Source organism: Saccopteryx bilineata, chromosome 6 (genome assembly GCF_036850765.1).
Source record: "Saccopteryx bilineata isolate mSacBil1 chromosome 6, mSacBil1_pri_phased_curated, whole genome shotgun sequence".
Classification (NCBI taxonomy): domain Eukaryota; kingdom Metazoa; phylum Chordata; class Mammalia; order Chiroptera; family Emballonuridae; genus Saccopteryx; species Saccopteryx bilineata.
In genome coordinates this window covers 125666218-125687405 of record NC_089495.1, presented here as the reverse complement: position 1 = coordinate 125687405, position 21188 = coordinate 125666218, and the positions used below count along the sequence as shown (strand labels likewise).

The following is a 21188-nucleotide window of genomic DNA, read 5'->3' as shown; positions in this document are numbered from 1 at the left end:
AAGAGAGTGACCATGTATTTTAAATTGATAAATAGAAGGGAGAAAGCACATATATGATTCACCTAAAAGTTGCATAGATTATTTTGCTGCAAGTTAAAAAAAAAGTGTAATGTAGTCTGGTTTTATCACACATATATAGGAAGATTCTACAGTTTTACATTTTCCCAGGCTTTTTATGTTGATGCCTTTACTGTTTTTGTGTATAACAGGATTTAGAAGAACTCATACATTGGTTTAAATGTTTCCCTCTTTTATGTATCTACTTATTTATTTAATATATGATGAACACTTTCCTTTAGTTGTCACTGTTTCACTGAGGAGAACAGGTAGGCTAGACTATCTGTGTACAGGCCTGCCATTTCTTTATCGGCATGGTCAACTGGACATGTGATTTAGTTGTGGTCTGTTCCTCCAAAATCCTATGTCCTTTTCCCCTTGCTCCAAAGAGCACATGTTTTAAAGATGAATGACAGAATTTAGGTCCATAGGTTTTCATTTGAACAAATAAAAAAATCAGTTTATTTGTTTTCTTAAGATTTAAAAACTTTATTATTATTGATTTTAGAGCAAGGAGGGAGAGGGTGGGGTGGGAATAGGAACTGTAAGCATCAGCTCATAGTAGTTGCTTCTCTATGTGTCTTGCAAGCCTGGGGCTTTGAACCGGAGATCTCAGCATTCCAGGTCAGTGCTTTATCCACTGCGCCACCACAAGTCAGGCAGAGAAACAGTGTATATATGAGGATTGAATTTGTTGATTTTGGCCCCATTTTACATAGTCCTCCACCAAACGATCCTGTCTCACATCCAGATTCAGCCTACTCAGAACTTTTAAGCTATTCAGACTTTCTCCTTCTAAGGTGCTGCAGTGCCTAGGTGCCTAGACCAAACAATCCCTGTGGGGTTTCCCGGAGCTTAGCCTCAGTGTGTATAAATTTCCAACATCCTCTTTGTTTTAGGATAAGAGTTAGAACTGTAGAATTTTAACACTCCTACTTGTCCGCTTATTTTCTTTAATGTTATGTTAAATCGTTTATTTGCTTAAGAAGCCACACATGAAATTTTTTGATTATAACAGCAAAAGTACAAGAAGTGAAGATTCCATAATATTTGAAGTAATGCAGCACAATAAAATAAGGCGGTTTCTAATCTGTTTTCATGGTGTATATGTATTTTGCCTGCCTTGAGCTGATCATCTGTGGTTAGATTTTTTTATTTCTCAGTTTCTTCCAGAACTAGGGGCTGCTCATATGTAGAGAGAGAGAGTCCAGACAGTAAAGGAAAAGCTGTCTCATGTCCCTCTCTCCAGTCCTGAGGAATGTGTGCCTCTCATGTCTGTCCCACATTATAGGTGGGGTGTGGGAAACTAAGTATAGCCCAAGACCCTCTCTGGAGCTTTTATTCTTCTTCTGGCCTTTGTTAGAGCAAATCACTTTTGTGTGCTATAGATATATATGTTCAATTAGGTTAGCACACTCCTTTTAAAATTTAAATTGGTTACTTTCCAATTGAGTAAAGACCCATTTATTTTTTAATAAGGTATTTTATTACTAGTAAGTGGTTCGGGACACTTCCAGGGATGCTGGTGCATCTAGGGATTAGTGCCTGGCCAAAACTGATTCTTAGAGCTGTCCACTGTTGGATCCTGGTGGTTTAAGTAAGGTGGGTATAAACGTAGAATTAGAAACTACTATTGGGCAGTCGTTCAGATATGCAACAAGTAAAATTTATTAGCTAAGTTTCTCATTAGCCTAATTTGCTTTGCCCTTTTCTTATGTACTTGGAGAGTCTTTCATTTGTACCTAATATAGGATATCTGTTAGGTCAAAAAATAAGTTTTTAGATTTACTTTACGAGACATCTTGGCAGGTGATTTAAATTATAAATTTTGTTGTAAATTATTTAAAAAACAAAATGGAATTCTGTCTCATTTATGTTGGTAGTCTGTCAGATAATCAGCAACTTTTATTGTATCAATTGATCAGTTAATTTTTTTATTCTTAGAGGAAGAAGACAAAGATGACAAGTTTTTAAATTGTGTAAGTAAACAGTTGAAGAGTTAAGAAATTAATAGTTTGAACTAAAAGTTGTTTGCCATGATTCCTAAAAATATAATGGACTCAATACCAATAACATGGACATCTTTATGTAGATTTTCTAAATCTCTTGTTTTCCTAGTTATCAAACATATGTATTCAAAAAAATCTTTGGCTTAGTAATGCCCATATTTCTAAGGGTTCTAACATTTAAGTTCAATTTCAATTACATGGTTGTGGTATAAATATCTGCCCTAATTTATTGCCTTAATTTTCAAACTTCATTTTTTAAACAAAAGTATAATAGCTAAATGATGTTTTAACGTTATTTATTAACTTCCTGTCAGAGCAGTAGAAACCTTAGCTTTCTCACTCCACAGGGGCCTTATTTTCCTCCCTCTGTTATATGGTGCTTATTAAATCAGAATCAGTGGTTACATTATTATAGTTTTGCAAATATGTATCTTCTTTTTTGGGGGAAGTGGAGAGAGTAGAAACATCAACTCTTAGTTGTTTCACTTTAGTTGTTCATTGATTGCTTCTCGTATGTGCCTTGACCGGTGAGGGGGGGCTTAAGCAGAGCCAGCAACCCCTTGCTCAAGCCAGTGACCTTGAGATCATGTCAATGTCCCTCAACACAAAGACATAGGTTTTTCTATTCTACTTTCCAGAAATAGTACAGTATCACTGCAGGTCTTTCCACATTTTGTTCTTGAGAATCAACACACACCCTTAGCTGATAATTGACGAAGGTAACATTTACTGGGCTCTTAACATGTGCCAGATACAGTGTTAGACCTGCACGGACATTAACTCATGCAATGCTCATGAAGTGTAGGTACTGTGACTCCACATCCTAAAGATTAAGAAGTGTGGGGCACAGAGAGGTTAGCGACTCGACCAAGGTCCTGTGACTCAGCAGGTTCTGCAGGTCCTGTGACTCAGCAGGTTGTGCAGCCAGGAGGACTCGCAGGTGTCAAGACCAGAACCGCCTCTCACCTGGGCTGACCTGGAGCCACGCTGGAAGACGTCCCTGGACCCAGAGTGGCTCACCCATGAGGAGTTCCTCTCCAGAATGACCTTAGAAACTGCCCAGCCCAATCAGGGTGAGCGCAGTTGAATGCAGCACCAGCATAACTTCCACACAGGTAAGAGGAGACCCGTTTGCTCTTGCCGCCCCCATCTCTGTCAATGTGAGCACTCAGCCCAGCATCGTGCTGTGGGAGCATCTTGGGAGTCATTTTACTGGCACTGCCACTATAGTCAACAAAAGCAGAACTGCTCAGAGGGGAACAGCAGCCCAGCTTGCCCGGCCTGGGGTCTCCCAGGACTGACACTTGTAGTGCTGACCAGTGGCCGCCCAGCTCCTAGGACAGGAAGGGTGTGTCCACTCTCTCTTTCCAGTAATCCTAGAGCAGGTCATTTTCCCTTACAAATCAAATGGCTGAATTGTTTTTGCCAGTGATGCTCGTCTGGCCGTAGAGTTCCGTAACTAACTGGGAAGGCTTTTTAATGTTCATCATTCCTTAGGCTTCTAAGGAATTTTTCATTGAAGAATACGTTTGGAAGTCAGCGAAAGAAATAAGTTGTTCAGGCACTATCCATTGTCACACTTAGCATATCAAACAATGAGCCATATTTCCACCAAGAATTTGGCATCTTTCAACAGCATCTCAGGTAACTTTTTTCTGCTTTATTGAGATATAATTGGCATATAACATTGCATGAGTTTAAGGTATACACTGTGTTGATTTGATAGGTTTATACAGTGTGTCCATAAAGTCATGGTGCACTTTTGACCGGTCACAGGAAAGCAACAAAAGATGACAGAAATGTGAAATCTGCACCAAATAAAAGGAAAACCCTCCTAGTTTCTGTAGGATGATGTGGCAGCATGTGTGCATGCGCAGATGATGACATAACACCGTGTATACAGCGGAGCAGCCCACGACCATGCCAGTTGAGATGTGGATGGTACAGAGGAAAGTTCAGTGTGTTCTATGGCTCGCTAAATTCGAATCCGTGACCAAAGTGCAATGTGAGTATCGGCACATATATAACGAAGCGCCACCACATAGGAATAACATTACTGGGTGGGATAAGCAGTTGAAGGAAACTGGCAGTTTGGTGGAGAAACCCTGTTCTGGTAGGCCATCAGTCAGTGATGAGTCTGTTGAGGCTATACAGAATAGTTACTTCACATTTCCATCGTCTTTTGTCGCTTTCCTGTGACTGGTCAAAAGTGCACCATGACTTTACGGACACACTGTATATCACAAAATGATTACCACCATAGCATTAGCTAACACTTCCATCACTTCACATTTGTTTTGTGGTGAGAACATTTAAGATTCTCTGACTTAGCAACTTTCAAGTGTATAATACCTATAACCACCATGCTGAATATTGGATTTCCCTGACTTATTCACCTCCTAACTGGAAGTGTGTAGGCACATGCAAAAGAATAAAACTGGACCCCTATCTTATTCCATACAAGAATCAACCCCAAATGCATTAAAGACTTGAAAAAAAAAAATATATATATGAGCTCTTTGACCAACCTGTTTCCCCCACTCCCTAGCCACTGGCAAAGCCCCGTTTTAGTTAGTCTCTGTTTCTACGACTTTGTAAGACTCCAGCTACAGAGATCATACAGTATTTGTCTTTCTCCGACTTATTTCACTTAGCATAATGCCTTCAAGATCCATCCATGCTGTTGCAAATGGCAGGCTTTTCATTTTTCTCATGGTGAATAATATTCCATTATACATATGCAATGTCTTAATCCATTTATCCCTTGATAGACACTTGGCTTGTTTCTATATCTTGGCTACTGTGAACATGACTGCATTTTATCTGCGAACGGGGGTGCAGATAACTCTTCAAGATCGTTTTCATTTCCTTTGAATAAAGAGGAAGTGGGAGTGCTGCATCAAATGGTAATTTTAAGCTTTTTGAGAAACCTTCATATTGTTTTGCATCGGGGCTGCACCAATTTACATTCCTATCGATAGTGCACACGTGTTCCCTTTTCTCACATTCTCATCAGCACTTGTGGTTCTTGTCTTTTTGATGAGTGCCATTCTGACAGGTGTGGGGACGCCTCGTTGTGGTTTAGATTTGCATTTCCCCATGATTAGTCTAGTGAGCCTCTGTTAGCCATCTATATATTGTCTATTCAGTTCTGCATATTCTTTATTGGATTGGGGCTCTTTTTTTGCAAGTTGTCTGAGTTCTTTACACAGGGTGGGGCAAAAGTAGGTTTATAGTTGTGAGTACACAAAAACAGCTCATTATTTATTAATGATTGTATTATTTTCCATATGAACAACTGTATACCTATTTTGTCCTACCCTGTGTATTTTGGATGTTAACCCCTTATGAGGTATATAATTTGCAAATTTTTCTTCCATCTAGGTTGTTTATTGCGTTGGTGGTTTCCCTGCTGTGCAGAAGCTTTTTACTTTGTAGTCCAACTAGTTTATTTTTTTTTGGTTGCCTTCACATTTGGTCTTAAATCCAAAAAATATCATTGCTAAGTCTGACGTCAAGGTGCTTACCCCTATGTTGTTTCTTTTCTAGGAATTTTACTGTTTCACGTCTTATATTCAAGTCTTTAATGCATTTGGGGTTGATTCTTGTATGGAATAAGATAGGGGTCCAGTTTTATTCTTTTACATGTGCCTAACCAACTTTCTCAACACAAAATTTTGAAGAGATGGTCCTTCGCTACTGTACATTCCTGACTGTGTCAACGTCCCAATGGGGAGGTTCAGTCAGCACCTAGACGCGTTTTGATTGGAAGCCAGACTCTCGGACAGCAGCTAGGAAAGGGCTTACAGCAGTTTTCTATATCTGATGTTTCACTTCCTGCAGGTTGTTACCCATGTCAATCATGGTCTGAAAGTAGTAAATGGAAATTCCAGAAATAAACAATTCGTAAATTTTAAATTCCACATCATTCTGAGTAACGTGATGAAGTCTCACTCCATCCTGCCTGGGGTGTAGTGTCCTTTGTCCAGCGTCCCCATGCTGTGTACACTACCTGCCCGTTTGTCACTTCGTAGCTGTCTCAGCGGCCAGCTCTACTGTCGTGGTATTGAAGTGCTTGTGTTCAGGTCACCTGTGTTTTACTTGATAACGGCCCTGGAGCCAGTTGCATAACTATTATTACAGTATTATTGTTATAATTGTCCTGGTTTATTTATCATTGTTGTCAATCTCGTACTGTGCCTAATTTATAAGTAAAACTTGATCATGGGTATGTATGCATAGAACAAACATAGCATATATATAGAACTTGGTACGATCTACAGTTTCAGGCGTGCACTGGGGGCCTTGGAGTGTATCACCCGCACATCACTGCACTACTGTCGTCCCGAGATAAACTGGGAGGAGGTGGGCATTTTGTCTACTCCCTGTGCGCTTGGCCTACATGTGAAGCCATCTAGTTTACTGTTAACGCCTGGTAAGAAGTGCTGCTTTGTTTGCTACAGTCCTGCGGGACTTGTGAATGTAAGCGCTGTTGGCTGTCACAGGCAGGCAGTCCAGACGTCTGTCCCTGGGGTGACAGCTAAAGCTGGAACACAGGCGTGTTTATAGGCTCCTTCCTGGGAGAGACTGGTGATCCATTAGCTTCTCCTCTAGGGAGGGTGGTAGTCACTCCCAGATGTGTGCTAAATTAGAAGCCTGGTGCTCTCAGAAAGCAGCTTCTAATATATGCAAATAGACCAGGGGTCTCAAACTCAACTCAGCATGTGGGCCGCAGAGCAAGATCACAGCCGTTCGGTGGCCGCACTAGGTCTACAAAAGGCAACTGTTACGCAACACTTTTCTCACTGCAGTTGAAAACAAAAAAAAATCAGTACAACAAGCACAATTGTACATGCAGTTTACTCATTGTCACAAAACGACCAGAAACTGTAGTTCGCATCACAACTGCTGTTAACTAAGCTAGTATCTAGCTAGGATGCTAGAGAAATGAAAAATACAAGTAGGCCCCTAGGCTTACTTAATTTTATCCAAAATATTTTGAACTTCGTGGATTAGTCTGCGGGCTGCACAAAATTGTTCGGCGGGCCGCATGCGGCCCGTGGGCCGTGAGTTTGAGACCCCTGAAATAGACCCTTTTCAGGGAAAGACCAGGACTTGGTGAGTCCTCTAGAGCCAGATAAGAACTGGTTCTTTGTAAGTCCTGTGGACATAAGCCCTGTTGTTCTTTTTCTTTTTTTTTCATTTTTCCGAAGCTGGAAACGGGGAGGCAGTCAGACAGACTCCCGCATGTGCCCGACTGGGATCCACCCGGCATGCCCACTAGGGGGCGATGCTCTGCCCCTCTGGGGTGTCGCTCTGTTGCAACCAGAGCCATTTTAGTGCCTGAGGCAGAAGCCACAGAGCCATCCCCAGCGCCCGGGCCATCTTTTGCTCCAGTGGAGCCTCGCTGCGGGAGGGGAAGAGAGAGACAGAGAGGAAGGAGAGGGGGAGGGGTGGAGAAGCAAATGGGCGCCTCTCCTGTGTGCCCTGGCTGGGAATCGAACCTGGGACTCCTGCACTCCAGGCCGATGCTCTACCACTGAGCCAACTGGCCAGGGCCAGCCCTGTTGTTCTTAAGCTAGGTATTTGGGGCCTGTCCCTCAGGTGGGATTCTTAAAAGCTGGGGCGTTAGATCTGAGGTCCAAACCCTTTACTTTTCAGGTAGAACTGAGGGGTTGAGAATTCTCTCCTGATTGTATGGTGTCGTGCTGGGGATGGGGTTTAAAGTAAGAGCATGTCGCAGACTGTCCTTGTTTCCACGTGAGTATTACCTTGTTCGCTGCATGTGCAAGAGCAGCTCAGCTAGTTTCAGGGTTTCTGTCACAAAAACTTACTCCGTGTGTAGTGGCACATTCGGTGTGTCCATGGGAGAGGGGAGTTTGGGAGTCTCCTATCGTCACCATCTTGGACCAGAACCCTCACATAACTTAATGCTTTATGATATTGCTTAGTGTTAATATCACAGAGTATTACTTAAACTCCAATATGCAACACGAACAATGCGAATAAAGCAACTGCTGTTTGTGAGTTGTGTGTCTGCTGAACTTTCCCATCACCCAAAACCGGGTCCTTCAAGCATGTCCAAGGAAGGCTAGCTCTCAAGGTGTGGAGGAGGTAGCTGGATGAAACTGGGGAACTGATGATGTTTCCAAATGTCTGGCTGAGATGACCAAGCAGAATATCAAGATGTGAGGTACTCACTGAGCAAAGTAACAAGGGCAGAAAGAGGGATAAAATGAGCATGTCAATTGTAAAGTTGGTGTGGTAGCCAGGAATAGCGTCCCCGCCCCCACCAAGATGTCCACATTCTAATTTTGGGAACCCGTGAAGGTTAATTTACAGGGCAAAGGGGAATTAAGGCTATAGATGGCACTAAGACTGTTCATCAGCTGACATTAAGATTGGGAGATGAGCCTGGACTACCCAGGTGGGCACAGTGCACTCACAGGGGGTTTAAAAGTAGAAAAGGGCAGCACAAGAGGAAGTCGGAGCAAACGTGACTACGGAAGGAGGGTCTTGAGATGCAACGTTGCTGGCTGTAAAGATGGAGGAAGAGGCAACCGGTCACGGAATACGGGTGGCCTCTAGAAGCTGGCAAGGGCAGATTCTTCCCAAGAGCCTCAAGAAGGGAACACAGCCCTCCTGCTACCTGAATTTCAGCCCAGTGGGACCCGTGTCGGCCTGCTACACTAGGAACTGGAATGTAGTATGGCTGTTGTTTTAAGCCACAAAATCTGTGGCTTTGTGGGACTTTATATGGCAACAATAGGAAACTAACATGTCAAAGCTGAAAAGCAACACCTTGCAGGTATGAGAAAAAGGGAAATATTCTAGGAAGTGTCAGCACAAAGGTAGAAAGTGCATTCTCTAAAGAGTGGGGACAGTGTCTGACCTGTGGTGGTGCACTGGATAAAGCGTCGACCTGGAAATGCTGAGGTCGCCGGTTCGAAACCCTGGGCTTGCCTGGTCAAGCCACATATGGGAGTTGATGCTTCCAGCTCCTCCCCCCTTCTCTCTCTGTCTCTCCGCTCTCTCTCTCTCTCCCTCTGTCTCTCCCTCTCCTCTCTAAAATGAATAAATAAATAAATAATTAAAAAAAAAAAAGAGTGGGGACAAAGGGAGTTCATCTCCCATGGACATGGGTTTCAAAGCACTGGTGGAAAAGGCTGGTGGGGGGTGCAATGGTGTGTCAAGATGAGGCTACTTAGAGCAATTTGGGGATGACAGTATGGAAGAGAATAGGCCATGGTTTTTTTCCAAACTGAATCCTTAACACTGAGCCCAGCACAAAGGAAGTGCTCAATGTTTGCAGAATGGAACTGCGAGGACACGGCTGTAGTTTAGACAGTGCGGAATGACCCTGGAGTACGGGAAACGCAGGAATGAGAAGCATGGTGGGATTACCTAGACCAGTTGAGGCCCTGTGCGGTGCTGGTGTGGGATGTGGGGTGGGCTTCGAGGCCCAATAGCTGAAGTCTGTTCAGGTGATGATCAGCACCTTTGTGAGAAGCTGCTGAAATTGTTAAGGTTCTTACATATACATAAAGAAATTCTCCAATACAGGGGACGAGGCTTGTTGGCTGAAGGGAGGGGAAACAGAACTCGCACTTGGGGTGAAAATAGCTCTCTCTGGTAGTGAGGGTGACCTGAGCTGCTTTCAGGAGAGAGACAACTGAAGAAATCAAGGTGATGCTACAAGGAGTTCTAGACTACCGTGAACTCTAAAGAGGATGTGTACACAGTGTCTGAAGTAGGGCACTAACTAGTAATAAACATGGGAGCGAGCCCTGGCTGGTTGGCTCAGCGGTAGAGCGTCGGCCTGGCGTGCGGGGGACCCGGGTTCGATTCCTGGCCAGGGCACATAGGAGAAGCGCCCATTTGCTTCTCCACCCCCCTCCCTTCCTTCCTCTCTGTCTCTTTCTTCCCCTCCCGCAGCCAAGGCTCCACTGGAGCAAAGATGGCCCGGGCGCTGGGGATGGCTCCTTGGCCTCTGCCTCAGGCGCTAGAGTGGCTCTGGTCCCGGCAGAGCGACGCCCCGGAGGGGCAGAGCATCGCCCCCTGGTGGGCAGAGCGTCGCCCCTGGTGGGCGAGCCGGGTGGATCCCGGTCGGGCGCATGCGGGAGTCTGTCTGACTGTGTCTCCCCGTTTCCAGCTTCAGAAAAAAAACCCAAAAAAACAAAACAAAAAACAAACAAAAAAAAAAACATGGGAGCGGGACCAGGGACCACAAACCATCAGAAGGGCTCAAGCCCCAGATGAGCTGAAATGTGTGAAATATGTTAAATAACGTTTTTAGGTTACAATCAGGAAAAAGCAAGGGAGAAAGGTCCATTGCTTCTAGTGCCTGGTATACAAATAACGGAGGGCGCACATCTCCTGAACTTCAATTAGTTCAAAGACTGATTTTCCAGCAGCAAATGTAGAAGAATCATCAGTAGGCAGCTTGGGAACTTCAAGATGGTATTTTAAAAAATCTATGCATTTCAATAAAAATGTCTTCAGGTCTCAGCAAACATTATCTTGGATTAACAAATGTGGTTATATACCTGGTGATCAGTGACATTTGAGAAGTTACAGGAACAGAAAAGAGCCATATCATCAGAAATAGGTATTATTCTTGATTTCAGAAACAAAAAGGCTTGTTTCCTAGAGCATACTTGGGTACTTTCAGAGAAATTAAAACACCAACAGAAATATGTATTAAACAGCTGTCCTTAGCCAGACACCATACTAGGAGCTTACATTAGGTCATTTAATGTGAATCCCCAGACAAAAATAGAGTAGGGTATTATTCATTCACATACTCCTGGTTAAACTGAGAACAAGTCATGCCAAACTTAAATTTTTGGTTTTTGGGCAGAAATACAGGAGACAGTAAGTCCTTTTAGGAAGTAATCTGGTATCTATCTAAAAATGACTAGAGACTACAGCTTGCCTTTTAGCCAGAGCTACAACAGTGCTGGGGTCCACGAAGCACTCATTATATGCTGACCAAGGGACACAACTCATAGCTGACTTGATTTGAATGTTAATACTCCAAATCAGACAGTGTAGGGTCTCTGGGGGAGCCTTTGAAGTGGACCTTAACCTGGTCCAGCTCAAAATTTGAATTAAATAGCTGAGATGAAGCCAACCTGTCACATTCAAAGGTAACACGCCATGGGCAGCAAATTTATTAGAAGGCAAAAAAATCAAGATTCAAAAATACCTCCGCAGCAAAGAGAATTAGGTGTGAAATTTACAGAGTAGAATTTAATGGGATGCAAAATAAAACAAAGTCCTGTACTTAAAAGAACTGAACGGCACAACAATAGGATGAGAAAACCTAATTTAAGAGTAGTTCATCTACAAGAACCCAAAAGTTTTCATTTATTGCAAGCTCAATTAAGAGGCAGCAGTCTGATACACTGGTTAAAAAAAAAAAAGCTAATGCAATTCTAGGCTGCATTAAGAGAAAACAGTGTCCTCTTCACTAATATCTCTAAGAAATGTCCTCAGTTCTGGGAATCACATTTTAAAAGAATAACTGAATTGTGTTGGGAGGAGGAAAGGATCCTGGACTGACTAAGGAATGCTCTGGACAAAAACTACTGAAGGAATTGAGGCCGTTTAAACAGGAGGGGAAAAGACTTTGGTTTTTCTTTTGGGGGGGGGATGTGCAGCACAATGTTATCTTTAAAGATATGCTGTCTGGAAAAAGGATTTGACTAGAGATGGCAAATGGGTTCCTTTCCTGAGCCAGTTCTTTTTTTTTTTTTTAAAGTTTTTTTTTTTCTTTCCAGTTTTTTGAAGCTGGAAACAGGGAGAGACAGTCAGACAGACTCCCGCATGCGCCCGACGGGGATCCACCCCGCACGCCCACCAGGGGCGATGCTCTGCCCCTCCTGGGTGTCGCCATGTTGCGACCAGAGCCACTCTAGCGCCTATGGCAGAGGCCACAGAGCCATCCCCAGCGCCCGGGCCATCTTTGCTCCAATGGAGCCTCGGCTGCGGGAGGGGAAGAGAGAGACAGAGAGGAAAGCGCGGCGGAGGGGTGGAGAAGCAAATGGGCGCTTCTCCTGTGTGCCCTGGCCGGGAATCGAACCCGGGTCCTCCGCACGCTAGGCCGACGCTCTACCGCTGAGCCAACCGGCCAGGGCCCCCTGAGTCAGTTCTAAGCAACTGGTAGTGGCTGCCAGGAAGTGGTGCTAAGAAAGTTTCTGAGACGCAGTGTGGTCAGTGGGAAGTCACTGTGATAAATTTCCACTCTTATGGATGTGGAGAAGGGCAGCTGCCTACGTGAGTGCCACGTATTTCCTTTTTGCCACCATCCAAATCATACCCATTAAGGCTCAGGTTGAAGTCACACTTTTCCCAGAGATGTCCCTACTGGCTTCCATCTTCAACCACCTTTTCTTTTTCTAAACTGTCTACCCAGTCTACAGTGCATCTTAGTTCTTATCCAATTCTCGGGCCATGTTTTCATGACTGCTTTTGGACAGACTGCTTCCTTTTCTAACTGGATTTAAGCATCTTGGGTACCCGCCTTCTCTTTATTTTCCTCACCGTATGCAAAACGGTGGGTAGTAAAAATGTAGCTCACTGATTTTTGCACCAGTGATTTCTGCCTCCTAGAAACCTCTGGCAACGTCTGGAGACCTTCACGATTGTCAGAACTGATGGGGAGGTGGTACTGGTATCCAATGGGTAGGTAGTGGGTAGGGGCCAGGGATGCTGCTCAACACCCCACAGTGCATAGGCAGGCACCCACAACAAAGACTTTTTGGGCCCCAGGTGAGCCGAATGAGCCAGTGAAAGGGAAAAGAGGCAAAGCCCCCGAAACCCTGAGCTGGCGGACATGCATGGGCTATGACGGCATCAACCAGCCAACGGCTAGCAGGGTTGGGCCCGGAGCTCCGGGCCACAACAGGGTGAAAAGACAGGGTCACCATCCGGATCACGCGGGCCCAGACGCCCCCCGGAGCGCCCTCCTCTCCCCCAACCCTTGCTCTGTCCCGTACCTGCGCCTAGACGCAGACAACGTAAACATCCAGCGAGTTCCCGCAGCAGCAGCCTGTATTCTGCACCTTCACCATAGACTCCGTGAGCAGGCCTCGCGAGACTCGGTGATGTGGGCGGGGCTTCCGGTGGGAGGGCGGCTTGCCAGCGCGTGCGCTGTAGCGCTGCAGGGTAGCCTGGCTCGGCTGGGAGAGACTCGGGAGGGGCGGGACCACTCTTGGGTACTGCAGCCTCACGTGGCGCCTCGCCTTCTCGAGCCTTCTGTCGCCCCGGCTACGTCTCTCGCGGTGTCTGCCCTCCAGCGGCCGGTCCGGTGAGAGGCGCCCTCGCGCCTAGTACACGGCCCCGCCCACCGTTAAGAACCCGGAAGAAGGAAGTGCGTGCCTCCGCCGGACTTCCTAGGTAAGAGTGGACCGCGGAGCGGTAGGTCTCTTACCTCTTCGTTTCTCTCGGCTCTGTAGTCTGAGTTGGGCTCTGAGGGCGGGGCCCCTGCTGGTCCCCGCCTCCAGGTGGGCGGGGCTGGCTGCCTTGCAGCCGACGCCTGAGGGCAGAGCGAGGTGGTCCCACGCGCTCTCCTTGGAACCGGGAAGAGATAGAATTCTGTTTGCTTTCGTTAGGGCGCGACTCCCCCCGAGCCCAGTCGCTGGCTTGTTTCCGCAGTACCCATTCGCTCTGCCTTCCTGCTGACCCGAAACCTTCTCTTCCAGTCCAACATGTACCCCAAATGTGACATGTTAATTCAGGATGAACAACGAAAAAGGCTGTACCAGACGTTTAAGGACCGCGGTATTCTGGACACGCTCAAGGTATCAGTTTTAGGCATATTTGTTATATGATTTTTACAAACTGTAACCTGTAGCAATAAGTACACGTTTACATCCATCCAGGTCTTGGGTTTTGAAAGTAGTACGTACGAGACACAGATTATGTTAGTGACCAACATTTTCATATTTTGTATAGCTAGTTATCCTGGAACAATAGTCTCAAACGGTTTTAAAGTTAGGTTTATTGAAGTTACATTAAAATGGGAGGAGTAACTTTATGAAATGAACACATTTTAATAAAGTTAAGCTGTTTTGTGAAGCTGGTTTATAGGTTCCTGAACTAATAAGTGGTTTTGTAATAATCACTTTGCCTGAACGACATTGACACCATATGTATAGTATTAAGTGTATTGCTTACTGTAAAATAGTTTAGGGAATGAGAACTTTCTTTAAAACATTTTGAAAGGTATGTATGTATATTTTACTTGGGCAGCATATACTTATTAGTATGAATTAACAGCAAGGAGTAGGAGTACCTCAATCGTGTTCCCATTATATACATTTCAGAAGTGTATTTTACACTTAAATTGGAAATTAAGGAAAAATGAGCTTGTATTTTTTCTTCTCCCTCCCTCATTGTTTTTGTAACTCAAAAAAAAAACCCCACTTCAGACTCATATGAAAAACTAGAAAGCCCGGAGGTCATACGAAATGACCGCTGTTCTAGATATTATAAATTGTAATTAAAATGATTTGTGCAAAGGTGTCTGCTAATTCAAACTGAATTACCCAGGGCAGGCGGCGAGGACGCCCCTTTGCTTAGTGCCCCACGGGGTTTCCCCCTTCTGCTTGCTTAATTGCTTAAAGTAGAGTGCAATGAAGGAAACCACTGGCGGTATATTTCTTAAGAGCCACCGCTAGCTCAATAAATAAAGGTGATTTAAATAATAAAATGTTAATTCACATGTCAAAGATCTCTTTGTACACAACATTTCTTGTGTAGATCTTTCCATCATTTTTAAGCTCGCCTTGCAGAGGACCATCAATTATTTTTAATTTTACGTCCGTTCTTTCACGAACTCTTGAACAGGCAACATAAAGTTGACCGTGTCCAAATGCAGGCTCAGGTAAAAAAATGCCAACACGCTGGTCCAGGCAAGTCAATTGGTTTGTTTCCCATGGACGCAAAAGCAAATGAACTATTAATGGATCGAATGCTATCCATGTACTGTTTGCTATTTGGATGCTGATTAGTCAATAATTTATTCAAGAGTGGTGGATAATTCTCAATTAGTGGAACTACAATGTTTCCGTACTTGCAACATTGAGAAAATCCTTTCTTGCCACGGTCAAATCGATTAGTTTCTAACTTGAAGTTTAAGGACTGACAGTGTTCACATTTAATATTCATGTCACCAGAGGAATGCTCAAAAATTAAAGTTTCTCCATTTGAAACTGTTTTAATCCTTTTTGCGTTTCGGTCAGCATTACTCTGTTGTTTTTTGCATTTCTCTCCTGCCTTTGTTCAAGGGACTCATTTTGTCGAGACAGGCTTTTTTGTCTTGCATCTGAGGCAGGCCTTGTTTCTCTATGCTCATCAGTCTCATTTTGCCGAGAAAGACGCATTTGCTCTGCGACTGAAGCAAGCCTTGTCTTTCTCTGCTCAGTGGTTTCTTTTTGTCGAGAAAGCCGTTTTTGTGCAGCTTTAGCTCCTTTTCACTCCTCTTCAGTGCTGTATTTTCTAGGAGGCATTCTTAAAAGAAATTACGTTAAGACGTAGTTTTTATGTAAAACAGATGATTGCCAATGCAAACAAACGTTCACCTTCCCCCTGACACGCTCAATTTGCGTTCAGCCTTAAATTGTTTCAAAAGCAGGTGATTGCCAATGCAAACAAATGTTCACCTTCCTCCTGACCCGCTCAATTTGCGTTCAGCCGTGGCAACTTCACCCCATTGGCTAGTACAGTTACGCAAGCAACCAATAAGCTATCGGCGACAAACAGACACTTAAGCCGCATATAATAAAGGTATTATATATATTATATATATATATACATATTATATATATTATATATATACACTATTTACATTTAAAGACACTGAAATACAGTAATTTTCTTACATTTTATAAGTAAGAAAATTTAGGTTCAAGGTGGGCAATTTTTTAAAGCTAATAACTAGTATTTTAAGAAAATCTCCAGCCTGATCAGGCAGTGGTGCAGTGGATGGAGCATCGGCCTTTGATGCTGAGGACTTAGGTTCAAAACCCCAAGGTTGCTGGCTTGAGCGTGGGATCATAGACATGACCCCATGGTCACTGGCTTGAGCCCATGGTCGCTGGCTCAATCAAGGGGTCACTGGCTCGGCTGTAGGACCCCAGTGAAGGCACATATGAGAAAGTAATCAGTGAACAACTAAAGTGCCGCAACGAAGAATTGATGCTTCTCATCTGTTTTCTATCTGCCTGTCCCTATCTGTCCCTCTCTCTGTCTTCAAAAAAAAAAAAGAAGAAGAATGCCTGACCAGGCAGTGGCACAGTGGATAGAGCGTCGGACTGGGATGCGGAGGACCCATGTTTGAGACCCCGAGGTCACCAGCTTGAGCATGGGCTCATCTGGTTTGAGCAAAGATCACCAGCTTGGACCCAAGGTCACTGGCTCAAGCAAGGGGTTACTTGGTCTGCTGTAGCCCCCGGTCAAGGCACATAAGAGAAAGCAATAAATGAACAACTAAGGTGCCGCAATGAAAAACAAATGATTGATGCTTCTCAACTCTCTCCGTTCCTCTCTGTCCCTATCTACCCCTCTCTCTGACTCTGTCTCTGTAAAAAAAAATAAAATAAAATAAAAAATAAATAAATAAATTTCTAAATTCATTGAACTACTGGGTATTTTTTCTAATCTATTTTGCAATTTTGCATATAATCTGAAAATATATAATTGGGCTGAGCTTAAGAGTACGTTGCCATATCCATGGGGTTCAACATTGAATAATATAAAATAAATTCATATTAACAGAATACAAGCAAGAAACAAATGGAGTTGCTAGACCTCTGTCTTCCAGCCTTCAGCTAGAGCGAAGAACAGTGTGTAACTACCAGTACAGAACAGGACTTATACATAGACAATCTTATAATACGAAAGACATTGACACTGAGAAGAATATGCATGCTCTGCCTCATCTAATCCAGTTCAGTAACAGAAATAATAAAACGAGAGAAACTACAGCATTCTCCACCAATAAAATTTAGAGGTAGTTTAATCCTTTGAGTAGTGAGTTTTTTTCATGCTCGCTGGATGGTCAGGAGGCACGAGAACGTACATGAATGTTTGTACTACTCAAAGGGTTAATTCGATTTATAACATGCTAAAGAAGTAATTTATTTAGATCCACCTTAATTGATAAAAGTGATTCCAGGTGTCTTATAGACAAGTACTGAAATAGGATAGAATTTAATTGAATGCTCTAAGTAGGTTGAAAGGAAAATAAGAGTAGAAAAAAATGAAATGACATTAAAACCTCCCATCTTGACAAATACAAAAAGCATGCCATCTTAAAGCAGCCAACGTAAAGAGGGAAACCCACTCAGAATTAACTTTTCAATGACAAAAATACATACAATTAATGTGGGGGAGGAGAAGTGGGAGAAGGGACTTGGGATCCTCAGCACATCTCCCCCAGAAATGGACAGACTGAGTAGACTCCAATATGAAAAAATTTGATAAATGTCATGACTTTGTACTTAACCATAAATAAAAATTCTTATCAAACATCCAAATAGAATTAGGCAACTAAAAATTCAATCAATTTTAAAAATTAGAACTCACCCAGGCCACAACCCTTGAACTGAAAGTAAAAACTAACTGAGAAAGTAAAAACTAGCTCAGAGAGTGAAATTCTGCCCTGCCATTGACCAAGCTGGATTTCAGCAACACCACCAGCTGCAAACAGGACAGTTTCTCCCAAGGATACACTGCAGCTGTGGTGAACAAGGGTAACAAAATCCCCATACCAGAACCCAACAGGGATAGTGCAAACAGTGTAAGTCAATATCAACTGTGACTACAGACAGCATGTGAAACACGATCAGAACTAACCCAGAAAAACAGAAAAATAAAAAGAAACCCGCCATGCTCAGGAATGCAAGGACCATTGCACATTGGAAAGCTTACTAATACATTATACACTACAGTTAATTCCAGGTGGAATCAAGTGTTAACTACAAAATCTGAAGCCTTTTTAAAAACTTAAAAGTGAATATTCATGCTCTTAGTAGAGAAAAATGTACTGAGACTAGCCAAAAAAATCAATAGATTTAATGATATAAAAATACACCACCGCCCTGGCCGGTTGGCTCAGCGGTAGAGCGTCGGCCTAGCGTGCGGAGGACCTGGGTTCGATTCCCGGCCAGGGCACACAGGAGAAGCGCCCATTTGCTTCTCCACCCCTCCGCCACGCTTTCCTCTCTGTCTCTCTCTTCCCCTCCCGCAGCCAAGGCTCCATTGGAGCAAAGATAGCCCGGGCGCTGGGGATGGCTCTGTGGCCTCTGCCTCAGGCGCTAGAGTGGCTCTGGTCGCAACATGGCGACGCCCAGGATGGGCAGAGCATCGCCCCCTGGTGGGCAGAGCGTCGCCCCTGGTGGGCATGCCGGGTGGATCCCGGTCGGGCGCATGCGGGAGTCTGTCTGACTGTCTCTCCCTGTTTCCAGCTTCAGAAAAATGGAAAAAAAAAAAAATACACCACCAATATTTTTAGAGCCAAATTAAAATTGAACACTGAGATAAAGTATTGCCATAAAAATGGAAAAAGGATTGTTTCTATTCAAAGTTTTTATATATTAATAAGAAAACATTAACACTCCCCCCAAAATAAGCAAGAGACATGAACTACCAATTCTTGCAAAACATATAAATGGCCAGAAAATATGTGCAACCTCATTAATAATCAAAGGAATAAATACTAAAATAAGAGATTTTCAATCTTAGATTGGTTTTTACAACATCGTGACAGTACTATTGGAGTGAGACAAGCATTGTCAAACTGCCGGTGGAATAGATACTATTACAATCTTTCTAGAACCAGAGGTGAAGAGCCTTTAAAAGAAATGCTCATGCCCTTTGATCCAACTGTCCAGGATAAAGAGTCATTCAGGCATATGAAACCACTTAATCTATTCTAGGGAAAAATGAGAAATGTAACTGAAGGAGGTCAAAACCTGAATATAACCTATTCAACATTCTAAGTGTAAAATATACTTCTAAAATATATACATATATATCAATAATAAAACACATTTGAACTAATCCTATTCCTTGCTGTTAATTTATATATAAAGTGTACTAATACATATTTGCTGCCCCAATTATGTGGTGATTGCCACATAAATTGCACACACATACAAAAATGAGCCTGGTGCCACTGAAAAGGAGGATTTCAAGAAACTTTTAAGGACACAGGAAAATGCTCACCATGTAATAGTAACTAGAAAGAATACACACCCCATTATGCCAATTAGTGATTGTATCACAACCGACTTCTCCTTCCTGTTTTTCTGTATCTTTATTATATGCGGCTTAAGTGTCTGTTTGTCACCGATAGCTTATTGGTTGCTTGCGTAACTGTACTAGCCAATGGGGTGAAGTTGCCACGGCTGAACGCAAATTGAGCGGGTCAGGAGGAAGGTGAACATTTGTTTGCATTGGCAATCACCTGCTTTTGAAACAATTTAAGGCTGAACGCAAATTGAGCGTGTCAGGGGGAAGGTGAACGTTTGTTTGCATTGGCAATCATCTGTTTTACATAAAAACTACGTCTTAACGTAATTTCTTTTAAGAATGCCTCCTAGAAAATACAGCACTGAAGAGGAGTGAAAAGGAGCTAAAGCTGCACAAAAACGGCTTTCTCGACAAAAAGAAACCACTGAGCAGAGAAAGACAAGGCTTGCTTCAGTCGCAGAGCAAATGCGTCTTTCTCGGCAAAATGAGACTGATGAGCATAGAGAAACAAGGCCTGCCTCAGATGCAAGACAAAAAAGCCTGTCTCGACAAAATGAGTCCCTTGAACAAAGGCAGGAGAGAAATGCAAAAAACAACAGAGTAATGCTGACCGAAACGCAAAAAGGATTAAAACAGTTTCAAATGGAGAAACTTTAATTTTTGAGCATTCCTCTGGTGACATGAATATTAAATGTGAACACTGTCAGTCCTTAAACTTCAAGTTAGAAACTAATCGATTTGACCGTGGCAAGAAAGGATTTTCTCAATGTTGCAAGTACGGAAACATTGTAGTTCCACTAATTGAGAATTATCCACCACTCTTGAATAAATTATTGACTAATCAGCATCCAAATAGCAAACAGTACATGGATAGCATTCGATCCATTAATAGTTCATTTGCTTTTGCGTCCATGGGAAACAAACCAATTGACTTGCCTGGACCAGCGTGTTGGCATTTTTTTACCTGAGCCTGCATTTGGACACGGTCAACTTTATGTTGCCTGTTCAAGAGTTCGTGAAAGAACGGACGTAAAATTAAAAATAATTGATGGTCCTCTGCAAGGCGAGCTTAAAAATGATGGAAAGATCTACACAAGAAATGTTGTGTACAAAGAGATCTTTGACATGTGAATTAACATTTTATTATTTAAATCACCTTTATTTATTGAGCTAGCGGTGGCTCTTAAGAAATGTACCGCCAGTGGTTTCCTTCATTGCACTCTACTTTAAGCAATTAAGCAAGCAGAAGGGGGAAACCCCGTGGGGCACTAAGCAAAGGGGCGTCCTTGCCGCCTGCCCTGGGTAATTCAGTTTGAATTAGCAGACACCTTTGCACAAATCATTTTAATTACAATTTATAATATCTAGAACAGCGGTCATTTCGTATGACTGCCAGGCTTTCTAGTATAATATATATATGGAAGGTTCTTTTTTGGGTTTACTGATTTCTAGTTAGTCTCGTTTACTGTTATTCTGGATTTACTGTTATTTCCTTTCAGGGAACCCAATTTTATATTCACAACTATGCCCAATAACCTGGTTTCACCCAGTATTGTTTCATATCCTCCAACAATCCACAGAGGTGGTGAAGCTGCAGAATTTTAATTTCTATTGATACCCCGATCAAGAGCTACTGAAACAGACTCATAGAGAAGACAAGTTAGAGATTGCATGTGTTCTGGCTATCCTAGCAGGTCACTTGGAAGCTGTTGAAAGCAGGCTTCTTTTCCCAGAACCCATGGGCTGCTTGTCTCACAGGGTGAGACAGAGTGTGCGGCAAGGAAGTTCCTGACTTCTGACCATGGAGCTAGAAGCGGGAAATAAAGTGGACAGTTCTAATTCATGTGGCCATCTGTGTCTCTG

General features: G+C 43.2%; 1 pseudogene; it reads left to right on the top strand.

Moving 5' to 3' along the window:
* Positions 1-13200: 13200 nt before the first annotated feature.
* The window catches only part of LOC136309380 (centriole and centriolar satellite protein OFD1-like), a 63556-nt pseudogene continuing 55568 nt past the window's right edge, over positions 13201-21188 (top strand).